The following is a 13,310-nucleotide window of genomic DNA, read 5'->3' as shown; positions in this document are numbered from 1 at the left end:
AACTAAAAGCTATTGTACAGGTGATTTGGAAAGTAAATAAAACATGTTGTAACTTTTCTAGAGAGATAGATGTGGTATTATGGTTCAGTATCTCTACACATGGTCATCGCACAAGCTGTAATCATTGATCGAACCCTAATCCTAACACAAAACATGCTCCAGGTCTCCAGGAAGAACAGCTGAAAGCTAAAGTCAGTTAAATACAATTAATCAAAGACGACAAGTGGAAATGAACACTGATGATGCAACATGTGTTCAGGGACAAGCACGACTCACTCACATTTACACGAGTCACTTTTTTAAGAAACTGTGCTTTTATAGGTGCATATTTTAAGTGAAGTAACAGTTACTCGAGTAAAAGTTGTGCTTCTTCTTCCCACTGTGAGTGAACGTGACAAAAGCTTCTTGTGACAATCTGAAATCATCTGAACATTTGTGTTTGTCCATCTGTAACAATCTGACTGAGTTTGTCTCTTTTTTTGTGTCTTTGAAAACACCAGATTTTATCACTTAAATGTTTTGTTCTTTAAATGACAAGAACGTCACATCACTAGAAATCAACACTTACTCTTACTCGAGTAGTACTTTTCCCAAATACTTTTACTTGAGTCATGTGTAGGATCACTACTTCATACTTGTACTTGAGTCATATTATTTTGCAGTAACATTAGTGGGACTTGAGTGCAGTTACACTGGTAAAGTGTCAAACAGGTGAGGTGTGGTTAGAGGGCACCAGCTTAACCCCCTGTGCCACACTCTGCTTTTAATGTGACTGAGATTTTCTTCAAGTGTCACTCAAACCTCCTCCTCGTCTCTCTCCGTCTGTCTCTCCATCTCTCCCTCTTCTCTCTCTTTAGCTCTGTCTTTCACACTCCATCTGATCCTCTTCCTCTCCCCATCTGTCTCTCTCTCATTCTCTCACTTCTTTCTCTCTTCTGTCTCTTTCACTTCATCTGATCCTCTTCCCCTTTCTCTCTCATTCGCTCTCTCTCTCTTTATCACTTTATTTCACTTCATCTAATCTTCTTTCTCTCACTCATTCTCTCTCTCTCTCTATTTGTCACTTTCTTTTACTCTTCTTCTTTCTAACTCTGTTTCTCTCTTTCTCTACCTCTTTCTCTCTCATTCTCTCTCTCTTTATCGCTTTCTTTCACTCCATCTAATCCTCTCTCTCTGCCTCTCTCTTCTCTCTCTTTCTTTCACTCTTCTAATCATCTTTCTAACTCTTTCTCTTTCTTTCTCTCTCTCTTCTCTCTCTTAATCACTTTCTTTCACTCATCTAATCCTCTCTCTCTTTCTCTCTCTCTCTGCCTCTCTTCTCTCTCTTTATCACTTCTAATCATCTTCTTTCTAACTCTGTGTCTTTCTTTCTTTCTTTCTCTCTCTCTCTCTCTCTCTCTTTTTTTCTCTCTTTCTTTCTCTCTTTTCTCTCTCTTTATTACTTTCTTTCACTTCATCTAATCCCCCTCTTCTTTCTCTCTGCTTCTCTCTTCTCTCTCTTTATCACTTTCTTTCACTCTTCTAATCATCTTCTTTCTAACTCTGTCTCCCTCTCTTTCTCTATCTCTTTCTCTCTCTTTATTTCACTCATCTAATCCTCTTCAATCTCTCTCTCTCTCTCTCTTCTCTCTCTTTATCACTTTCTTTCACTCTTCTAATCATCTTCTTTCTAACTCTCTCTCTCTCTCTCTCTATCCCTCCGTCTGTGTTTTGGCTGCTCTCCTCTCTCTCTTCTCTTCTGTTTTTTTTTTTTTCACTCTCTCCTCAGGGGCCTCGTGTCATATCACAGTTTCTCCTCCTCTCCTCCGCCTCACCCCCCGCCTCTCTCTCTCTCTCTCTCTCCTTCCTCCTGCTCTTCTCTCTCTTTTAGCTCCTCTCTGTCCCTCCCTTCTTCTTTCTCTCCGTCCCTTATGGCGCTCTTCTCCTCCTCTGTTTTTTTCACACTCTCTACAGGCCTCATGTTCTCTCACAGCTTCTCCTCTATCCTCTCTCTCTCTTTCTCCCTCACTCTCTCCTGCTCCCTCTCTCTCCTTCTGCTCTCTCTCTCCTTGCCCCCCTCTCTCCCTCCCTTTCTCTATCCCCCTCCCGATCTCTCTCTCCTCTTTCCTCTCTCCTTCTTCTCTCTGTCCTCTTCCCTCTCTCTCCTTCTTCTCTCTGTCCTCTTCCCTCTCTCTCCCTCTTTCCTCCTCTCTCTTTCATTCTCTCTCTCCTCTTTCCTCTCTCCTTCTTCTCTCTGTCCTCTTCCCTCTCTCTCCCTCCCTCTCTTTCTTTTCTCTCTCCTCTTCCCTCCCTCTCTCTCTTCTTCCCTCTCACTCCCTCTCTCTTTCCTCCTCCTTCGCTCTCCCCTCCTCCCTCTCTCTTTCTCTCTCCTCCTCCTGCTCTCATCCTCCCTCGTTCTATCTAGTCCTCCCTCACTCCCTCTCTCTCTCTCTCTCCTCCTCCCTATCTCTGCCTCTCTCGTTCTCTCTCTCCTCCTCCTCCTCTCTTCCTTGTTCTATCTACTCCTCCCTCCCTCTTTCTCTCTCTTTTCTTCCCTGTCTCTTTCTTTTCGCTCTCCTCTTCCCTCTCGCTCCCTCCCTCTTTCATTCTCTCTCTCCTCTTCTCTCTTTCCCTCCCTCTCTCTTTCGCTCTCTCCACCTCTCTCTCTCTTTCATTCTCTCCACCCTCCTCCCTCTCTCTTTCTCTCTCCTCCTTATGCTCTCATCCTCCCTCGTTCTATCTAGTCCTCCTTCACTCTCTCTCTCTCTCTCCTCCTCCCTATCTCTCTTTCTCTCCTTGTATCTCCCTCGCTCTCTCCCTCTCTCTTCCCCTCCCTATCTCTCTTCCTTGTTCTCTCTACTCCTCCCTCTCTCTTTCTCTCTCTCTCCTCCTCCCTCTCTCTCCCTTTCTCTCCTCCTCCTTCTCTCTTTCTCTCTCTCCTTCCCTATATTTTTCTCTCCTCCTCCTCCTTCTCTCTCTCCTCCTCCCTCTCCCCATCTCTCTCAACCTCCTTTTCTCTCTCCCTCTCTCCTTCTCTCTCTCTTCTCCTCCCTCTCTCTCACTCCCTTGTTCTATCTACTCCTCCCTCTCTCCTATTTCTCTCCTCTCCCGCTCACTCTTTCTCTCTTCCTCTCTCTGTTCCTCACGTCCCTCCTTCCCTCTGTGTGTCCTCTCCTCTTTTCTCTCTCTCTGTTTTCATCACACTCTCCGTGGGCCTCCTGTCGTTCACAGTTTGTCTTTCGCTGCATCTGCTCCTTTGGTTTTTCACACAAACTCATCAACACAAACTCATCAACACAGAGTCAGACCCCCCCCCCAAAAAAAAAAAAACAAACAAACACGAGAAATAAACAAATATCTACAAACAATTAATAAACAATTACCAAAAAATCTCTTAACATCACCAAAACATCATTCAATAAACACACTATGAATAAAATATCTACAATTACTAAACAATTACAAAAAAATAAAAAATAAAAACTCCTAAATGCACCAGAAAATCACTAAACCATCACTAAATAAACATACTATAAATCAAATATCTCCAAAGAATTACAAAACAGTTACAAAAAAACACCTAAAAATTACCAAAACATCACCAAATAAATATATTATGAATAAATTATCACCAAAAAATAAAATAAATCACCTTAAAAAATCACCAAAACATCACCAAATAATAAAAAAATACTCACCAAAAATTCACCAAGAATTCATAAATAAAAAATCACCAAATAATAATGTTAAAAATAATAATAAAATAAAATAATTGAAAAAAAACAAACAAAAACAACAACAACAAAAAAACTCACTCATTCCAGTTGTCTAGTCTAAAACTAAAGGTTAAATCATGGCTGTGTCTTTGTTAAACCACTTCTTGTGCAAAGTTCATATGAAACAAAAACATTTGAATCATCAAAACAGTGAAAATGTCAAATGTGTCACATAAACGAGTTTCCTTCCTCTAAACAAGCAACAAAATTTAAAATAATACGTAATATATACCAAATACAGCAGCCCACAATATCAATACTATATCATCCCATTAAACAGGATATATCATTATTTTGATATTTTGCACACCTCTACTTGTAATTGTTGATTATGTGAACATAACGGAATTATACAATAGTGTCATAGTACTGGAGACCGGACTCAAATGCATTTGGACTCAGTTTTGATATATATGTGCCCAAATAACTAGCCTGATTCATTAGCCGGTTTTACTTCATGGAAACCGTCTGACCTCACAGCATTAGAATACGTACTTTTTTTATTTAACCAATCACTGCTGTTTGGTCGTGACATATGTAATGCACCAACTCCTGTAGGAAGAAGGACAATAACGTCTTTCCCCTTGATAAAATTCACCAAACATTCTCTTTGTTCCGACTTTAAATCCTTGATCTGGGGAATCGTTGCCAACACAGAATGTCTGTCTTCGTCTACATCCATCTCGACGTTTTGTTTACTGTTGTGCTGTTCCACAAAAGGGACACAGACAGACGTGACGAGTTTGACGTCATGGCTTCACAGCTCACAGCTGATTGGCCGGTGCACCGTCTACAACTTCCAGAGTTCTTGCAAACCGTCTAGTGTATTCTGATTCCTGATCTATCCACTGGAGAGAAATGAAACTGAGTGGAGGCACTAGGTGGTATCAGCCTGGCTATCAAATAACTGTAAAATACAAATAAATGTTGAAAATGACAAAGACGGTCTCAATTTGGTCACGACGGGCGATGGTCTCCGTCTAGTCTTGGTCTCGTCTTTTAAAAGTCTCGCTCTTGTCTCGGTCTCGACTCTCAGAGGTCTTGGTCTTTTCTCAGTCTCAGGACTCTGTGGTCTGGGACAGGTCTTGGTCTCGATTCGTGAGCTCTTTACTACAACACTACACTACAATGACATGGAGATGAAGAAAACTGGGACATTTTCTCTAGGGGTGTCAAATTATCACGTTAATTGCGATTAATTAATTACAGTCATATTTAGAGCGTTATGTTTTTTAATCGCGTTAATCTTATTTTTAATCTCTATTTACTGTTTCTGTATGCGAGTTGCTTTATTATAAAATCTGTTTTTATGTGTTGTTAGGACACAGTCCTGCACTGTGCAGTCCTGCTCCACTCGCTCCCACAAAGAATTGTAGCCTAATTTTCATTCCTGTTCTCGTCGCATCAGTGATAAACCTGCACACGTCTGATCTCTGAAAACATCGTGACACAAACGCAGAACAGACTCACCTTCAGCATCAACATCCTCTGTCACAGAGAGAACATCTATATTCCACTGAGTCGTGTCCTTTAGTAGAAGCTGAACCACATCAGCACAAGAGCGTTTTTTTTTTTTTCTCTCTTTTCTCCACTTAGTTCATGCAAATGAGCCATGTGGTTTTAAGTTTTGTTTCTGTGAGACTTGTGCAAATCTGCATTAAACACATTCTAATGTCAAACGGGCTGATGTGGCTCTAGAGTGGTGATGTTTATATGTTGTAAAGTTGAGTTTATTTATGCAGATTAGTAACAGTAATAATAATGATGATACTTCTATAAAAATGTTAATGATAGTATGAAAATAATGTAATGATGAAGTCAAATGAAAATACCTCAAGTTGAAGCTTTTCTCAGCAATTTTTAGGTGAGATTAAAAAAAGATTAATTAATTACAAATCATAATTAATTAATCTCTCAGTTTTTTTAATCGTTTGACAGCACTAATTTTCTCATTTTTCCTAGATTTAGTCAGACCTACTACTACAAACAGAGCTCACCGGAAGTTGTCGTCGCATGTTTCCAAACGTCTTCCTGGTTTGTGGGGGTCAGTCTTATCATCAGAAGAGCCTCTAGTCAGAAAATCCATGTTCAGGTCGTGTTAGAAATTGTTACAAATGAAATTGTATTTCAAGTTTTAAATATTTTAAAAAGTAAATATTAAAAGTAATAATTATAATAATTAAACTCTTAAAATACAGCAAAAAATGTTTGAGGAAATAATGATTTGGGTGGAAATGTCTGTCTTAAGTGGAACAGGGTTAATAATTGTCTGATTTTCAGGCAACAACTTGCAAATTGTTCAGTAACGAGCTCTACAGCCTTCATTTCAATTTTATTTTAATTTTTTTTCTTTTAATATAGCATTGGTGGGTTTGTAAACCAATAAATGAAGTAATTCTGGCCTTAGCTAATGCTGTTATGCATGATTATGCATTTTCCTGTCAATATCTCTAAAAATGTTGATGTTGCAGCCATTTTTAATTGGTAAACATCCAAAAGTTTACTAATTCTTCCCTGATATCCAGGGATTATTCCCTGTTGCTTTTTCATCAAATATACATTCAGTTGTTCAAGAGAAATGTTGCTGACAAACCAATAGAAGAGGGAATGATTTTCTGACTAGGGGGCCTTCTGATGATAAGGGTGGAACCGGTTTGTGATCTAGATTGACGGCAGCAGTTTTTCTATCCAAAGTGAACTGAAGCCAGAGTGGATGGAGCTGAATCGCGCCATCGAGTTAACTTTGTCCATTTCTATAAACAGTCCGTGGTACCAACTGAGCTGCCGTCATCCCAGCGCCACCTCTGAGTGAGGAGTGAACACAGAACATCAAATATTCCAACACGGATTCCTTTAAACAGATTCCTTGTCGGATTCCCTTCTGAATAATGCACCGTATTTACCGTTCTCATGTGCATTAATCTGAAATTACAGACATGACAGACGTGACGCACGGAGACGAGGGGAGCGCCGCAAGGATAAGAACTAGAGCTGTGAAACGCCACCAGAGACACTCCAGAGCCACACCTCCCGTTCAAACCCCGAGTAATCTCCCGCAAAAGAACAGAGCATTTTACTGTGAGGGATGTAAATGCTCAGAGGAACATCTCGTCACACAAATAAAGACCAGGGGGACTTCAGTATCACTCCAAACATCGGGAAAAACACGAGGATCTCATTGGATTAGAGTGAGGACATGATATGAGAATATATGCACTGTTGTTACTATCTGTTTACAACGGCTGAACGTCTTTAAAATGCAAATTAGATCACGGATATGTTTTTTTTTATATGGATTTGAAATTAAATAAAAGATAAAATGTTGATACGTGATTTTTCCTGATTTGGAAAAACATGAAAATAGAGTGAGTTGCAGCGCTCCAAAAAGAATTCCTCACTTATCTTGAGCAAAGTTCATAAAAAAAAAAAAAAAATCACTAAAACATCTCCAAAAAAACTAATTTAGTCCTGGTTTACTTCTGGTTCAGTCCTGGTTTAGTCCTGGTTCAGTCCTGATTTAGTCCTAATTTAGTCCATGGTCCAGCCGTAGTTTAGTTCTGGTTTAGTCCTGGTAGATCTTGGTTTAGTCTTGGTTTAATCTTGGTTTAGTCCTGGTTTAGTCCTGGTTTAATCCAGGTTTAGTCCAGGTTTAGTCTTGGTTTAGTCCTTGTTTAGTCCTGGTTCAGTCCTGATTTCGCCCTAATTTAGTCCATGGTCCAGCTGTAGTTTAATTTTACTTTAGTCCTTGTTCATGTTTTTTTTATATATTTGAAATGAAATAAAAGATTAAATGTTGATACGTGATTTTTCCTGATTTAGAAAACCATGAAAACAGAGCGAGTTGCAGCGCTCCAAAAATAATTCCTCACTTACCTTATGCAATTTACAAAAAAGTCTCTAAAATCACTAAAACATGGTCCAAAAAATCTAAATTCCTCACTAAAAATGACCAAAAATCGCAGTCACAATAGTCGTGCTTTATAAATGTGGATGTGATTGTCCGTTACAGACTGGGATGTGTCTCTGTGGGCTTCAGTAGATCCGGTTTCCTTCGTTGGATCCAGTTTCCGTCACATCTGTCGCTGGAACAGGAAGTTCGCTCTGACTGTAAGACTATCTGTCAACTTCAGAGCTCTGGTACTGCGCCGGGTCAGAACCATCGCAAAGAATCAAAATCACAAGTGGACTGGACGACGGACGAAGTTCCATCTGTACAAACTCAAACGGGATTCTTTGATTCGATTTCGGTCTTTGTCAGTTCTTCTGGAAGCAGAATGTGAACTTTGAGCGAGGTTTGTTTCTGTAGTCCTGGTTTAGTCCTGTTAGTCCTGGTTTAGTTCTGGTTAGTCCTGGTTTAGTCCTGGTTTAATCCTGGTGCAGTCCGTTTTTAGTCTTGGTTTAGTCATGATTTAGTCCAAATTTAGTCCATGGTCCCGCCCTAGTTAAATCCTGGTTGAGTCTTTTTCAGTCCTGATTTAGTCCTGGTTTAGTCCTCTTTCAGTCTTGTTTTAGTCCTTGTTCGGTCCTGGTTCAGGCCTGATTTAGTCCAGATTCAGTCCTGGTTCAGTCTTTTTTAGTCCTGTTTCAGTCCTGATTTAGACCTAATTTAGTCCTAGTTTAGTCCTGGTTCAGTCCTGCTTCAGTCCTGTTTTAGTCCTGTTTTAGACCTAGTTTAGTCCTGGTTTAGTCCTGGTTTAGTCCTGGTTTAGTCCTGGTCAGTTCTTGGTTCAGGTGGACATTGGTCACTTCCACTCCTGTTTCTTTTGTTCAGTAAAATAAAGCCGGCGCCGCGTCGGGAAAAGGTCACAACCCCGGTGCCTTCTGCCCTGTGACCCTTGACCCCTGACCTCTGTAACAGTGAGTATTGATCGAGCTCGTGCCCAAACACTAATTATCCCAGAACAAAAGTGGAAAGCACGTGACGCCCTGACGCCCCCTACCACAAAACCCCAGAATCACCGCAGCCAATCAACGTCCGTTACACTGAAGTGTCCGGGATTTATAAAGAGACTCTACGGAACATTGATCTAGAGCAAACGTCAATACTGCATTATTCAGGAGAAAACTGAAACTGGAATTATCACCTGAGTTTCATGAATCGGTCACTAAAAAAGTAAAAGTAAAAATTATAAACTTTTTTCTTTTTTTTTTCCTTTTTACAAATCACTTCTGATTTGGAATCGATTTTAATCATGACTGACTCATGAGTGTAGTTAGACCAAACCAGGACCAAACCAGGACCAAACCAGGACCAAACCAGGACTAAACCAGGACCAAACCAGGACTAAACCAGGACTAAACCAGGACCAAACCAGGACTAAAACCAGGACCAAACCAGGACCAAACCAGGACCAAACCAGGACCAAAACCAGGACTAAACCAGGACAAACCAGGACTAAACCAGGACCAGGACTAAACCAGGACTAAACCAGGACTAAACCAGGACTAAACCAGGACCAAACCAGGACCAAACCAGGACCAAACCAGGACCAAACCAGGACCAAACCAGGACTAAACCAGGACTAAACCAGGACTGAACCAGGACTAAACCAGGACTAAACCAGGACCAAACCAGGACCATAAGGACCAGGACTAAACCAGGACCAAACCAGGACCAAACCAGGACTGAAACCAGGACCAAACCAGGACCAAAACCAGGACCAAACCAGGACTAAACCAACAGGACTAAACCAGGACCAAACCAGGACCAAACCAGGACTAAACCAGGACTAAACCAGGACTAAACCAGGACTAAACCAGGACCAAACCAGGACCAAACCAGGACTAGGACTAAACCAGGACCAAACCAGGACCAAACCAGGACTAAACCAGGACTAAACCAGGACCAAACCAGGACTAAACCAGGACTAAACAGGAACCAGGACAAACCAGGACTAAAACCAGGAAAACTAAACCAGGACCAAACCAGGACCAAACCAGGACCAAACCAGGACCAAACCAGGACCAAACCAGGACCGAAACCAGGACCGAACCAAGGACCGAACCAGGACCAACCAGGAACCAGGACCAACCAGGACCAAACCAGGACCAAACCAGGACTAAACCAGGACTAAACCAGGACCAGGACTAAACCAGGACTAAACCAGGACTAAAACCAGGACTAAACCAGGACCAAACCAGGACCAAACCAGGACTAAACCAGGACTAAAACCAGGACTAACCAGGACTGAACCAGGACTAAACCAGGACCAAACCAGGACTAAACCAGGACTAAACCAGGACCAAACCAGGACTAAACCAGGACCAAACCAGGACCGAACCAGGACCGAAACCAGGACCCGAAAACCAGGACCAAACCAGGACCGAACCAGGACCGAAACCAGGACCGAAACCAGGACCAAAACCAGGACTAAACCAGGACTAAACCAGGACCAAACCAGGACTAAACCAGGACCAAACCAGGACTAAACCAGGACTAAACCAGGACTAAACCAGGACTAAAACCAGGACCCAGGATAAACCAGGACTAAACCAGGACTAAACCAAACCAGGACCAAACCAGGACACTAAACCAGGACCAAAACCAGGACCGAACCAGGACCAAACCAGGACCAAGGACCAGGACCAAACCAGGACCAAACCAGGACCAAACCAGGACCAAACCAGGACCAAACCAGGACTAAAACCAGGACCAAACCAGGACTAAAACCAGGACAAACCAGGACTAACCAGGACTAAACCAGGACTGAAACCAGGACAAACCAGGACTGAAACCAGGACTAAACCAGGACCAAACCAGGACTAAACCAGGACTAAACCAGGACTAAACCAGGACCAAACCAGGACTAAACAGGACTAAACCAGGACTAAACCAGGACCAAACAAACCAGGACCAAACCAGGACCAAACCAGGACTAAACCAGGACCAAACCAGGACCAAACCAGGACCAAACCAGGACTAAACCAGGACCAAACCAGGACTAAACCAGGACTAAACCAGGACCAAACCAGGACCAAACCAGGACTAAACCAGGACTAAACCAGGATTCAACCAGGACTGAACCAGGACTGAAACCAGGACCAAACCAGGACTGAACCAGGACTAAACCAGGACTAAACCAGGACTAAACCAGGACTAAACCAGGACCAACCAGGAACCAGGACCAAACCAGGACAAACCAGGACCAACCAGGACCAAACCAGGACTAAACCAGGACCAAAACCAGGACCATAACCAGGACTAAACCAGGACTAAACCAGGACTAAACCAGGACTAAACCAGGAACCAGGACTAAACCAGGACTAAACCAGGACCAAACCAGGACCAAACCAGGACTAAACCAGGACTAAACCAGGATTCAACCAGGACTGAACCAGGACCAAACCAGGACCAAACCAGGACTAAACCAGGACTAAACCAGGATTCAACCAGGACTGAACCAGGACTAAACCAGGATTCAACCAGGACTGAACCAGGACTGAACCAGGACTGAACCAGGACTAAACCAGGACTAAACCAGGACCAAACCAGGACCATACCAGGACCAAACCTGGACCGAACCAGGACCAAACCAGGACCAAACCAGGACCAAACCAGGACCAAACCAGGACCAAACCAGGACCAAACCAGGACCAAACCAGGACTAAACCAGGACTAAACCAGGACTAAACCAGGACCAAACCAGGACCATACCAGGACTAAACCAGGACCAAACCAGGACCAAACCAGGACCAAACCAGGACCAAAACAGGACTAAACCAGGACCAAACCAGGATTCAACCAGGACTGAACCAGGACTAAACCAGGACTGAACCAGGACTAAACCAGGACCATACCAGGACCAAACCAGGACCAAACCAGGACTAAACCAGGACTAAACCAGGACTAAACCAGGAGTAAACCAGGATTCAACCAGGACTGAACCAGGACTGAAACCAGGACTAAACCAGGACCATACCAGGACCAAACCAGGACTAAACCAGGACTAAACCAGGATTAAACCAGGATTGAACCAGGACTGGGACTGAAACGGGATTTAACCAAGACTGTACCAGACTTAAAGGAAAACGATAAACATGTACTTTTAATACATCAGGAGCACGAGAAGAATGAGGAGGATGAGGAGGAAGATGAAGAGAGGAGGATGAGGAGGAAGATGAAGAGAGGAGGATGAGGAGGAAGATGAAGAGAGGAGGATGAGGAGGAAGATGAAGAGAGGAGGATGAGGAGGAAGATGAAGAGAGGAGAGGAGGACGAGCCGTGAGGTAGGGCGGGAGGATGAAAGAATGATGAAGAGAATCAGAGATTTATCAAAGCAGAAGTAAGTGATCCCAGAGTGAGCACAGCCTCCAACCACAAGGTCAAGACTGTACAGTGCACCGTCTGCATCTCATCACCAAGCCTTTTACTGTCCCATAAGCAGGAAGTGCACGGTTAGCATTGCCATCACAGCAAAACCCTGCTCTGGTCTCTGAGAGTTGTGGAAAGTGTTTATAAACTGGTGAATAATTAGGACTTGGACAACTGCGAACTGCTTAGAATTCTAGTTCTGGATAATAGAGTAGGAGTAGAAAAGTTTTTTACTTTTTACCCTAAAATATTTTTATCAGGAACTGGCAAAAAAAATATACAGTTGTCCCTTTTTCCCTCCAACTGCACATGCACAGTGTGATAAAACTACAAACTACAAGCACTTAGATTTGGAAATATTACCCACAGTGTTAGGAAGGTTACTTTAAAAATGTAAAATGTATTCCCCTACAAATTACAGATTACATACATCAAAATGTAGTTTGTAATGTAATCTATTAAATTACTTATAGTGAGTCATGTAATCTGAATACTTTGGATTACTCGATATTTTCATGCTTTTTTAAATGACATGAATGTAGCAAAATCCATCCATCCATTTTCCTCCTCTTATCTGGGGTTGGGTTGTGGGGGCATCAGTCTAAGCAGGGACTCCCAGACTTCCCTCACCTCAGACGCTTCCTCCAGCTCCTCCGGGGGACCCCAAGGTGTTCCCAGTCCAGCCCAGAGACATAGTCCCTCCAGCGTGTCCTGGGTCTTCCCCGGGGCCTCCTCCTGGTGAGACATGAACACCTCCTGAGGGACACGTCCAGGAGGCATCAGAACAGACTTCAGCTGCTCCTCTCGACGTGGAGGAGCAGCGGCTCTACTCTGAGCTCCTCCAGTGTGACTGAGCTCCTTCACTCTATCTCTAAGGGAGCACCCAGTCACCCTGCGGAGGAATCCGCTTGTATCCGTGATCTCGTCCTTTCGGTCACTACCCAGAGCTCATAACCATTTTTTTTCATGGTCATGAATGTAGCAAAAATTCATGAAAATTCTTGTTTGTTCTCTTCAAATTGCCTGTTGAGTCAAAGTCTCCATGAACAGACTTTAGTTTTACTGTAGAGGAGCAAAGACTAGGATATATTATATAAGATGTTTTGTCTGTTAAAAGAAAATAAAAAGCCCAGTCTTTCCTCAAGCAAATTAAACATATTATTGATAGAGAAATCTATGATTTTTATATGAGATCATGTTATGTCAACCTAACTGTCAGGTGTCACAATGTTTAGTCCTGGTTG

The sequence above is a fragment of the Boleophthalmus pectinirostris genome, unplaced genomic scaffold, assembly GCF_026225935.1.
Source record: "Boleophthalmus pectinirostris isolate CB_2022bp ecotype Guang Dong unplaced genomic scaffold, ASM2622593v1 HiC_scaffold_2823, whole genome shotgun sequence".
Taxonomy (NCBI): Eukaryota; Metazoa; Chordata; class Actinopteri; order Gobiiformes; family Gobiidae; genus Boleophthalmus; species Boleophthalmus pectinirostris.
The sequence above is the reverse complement of the archived record's forward strand: the minus strand, read 5'-3'. Positions refer to the sequence as shown.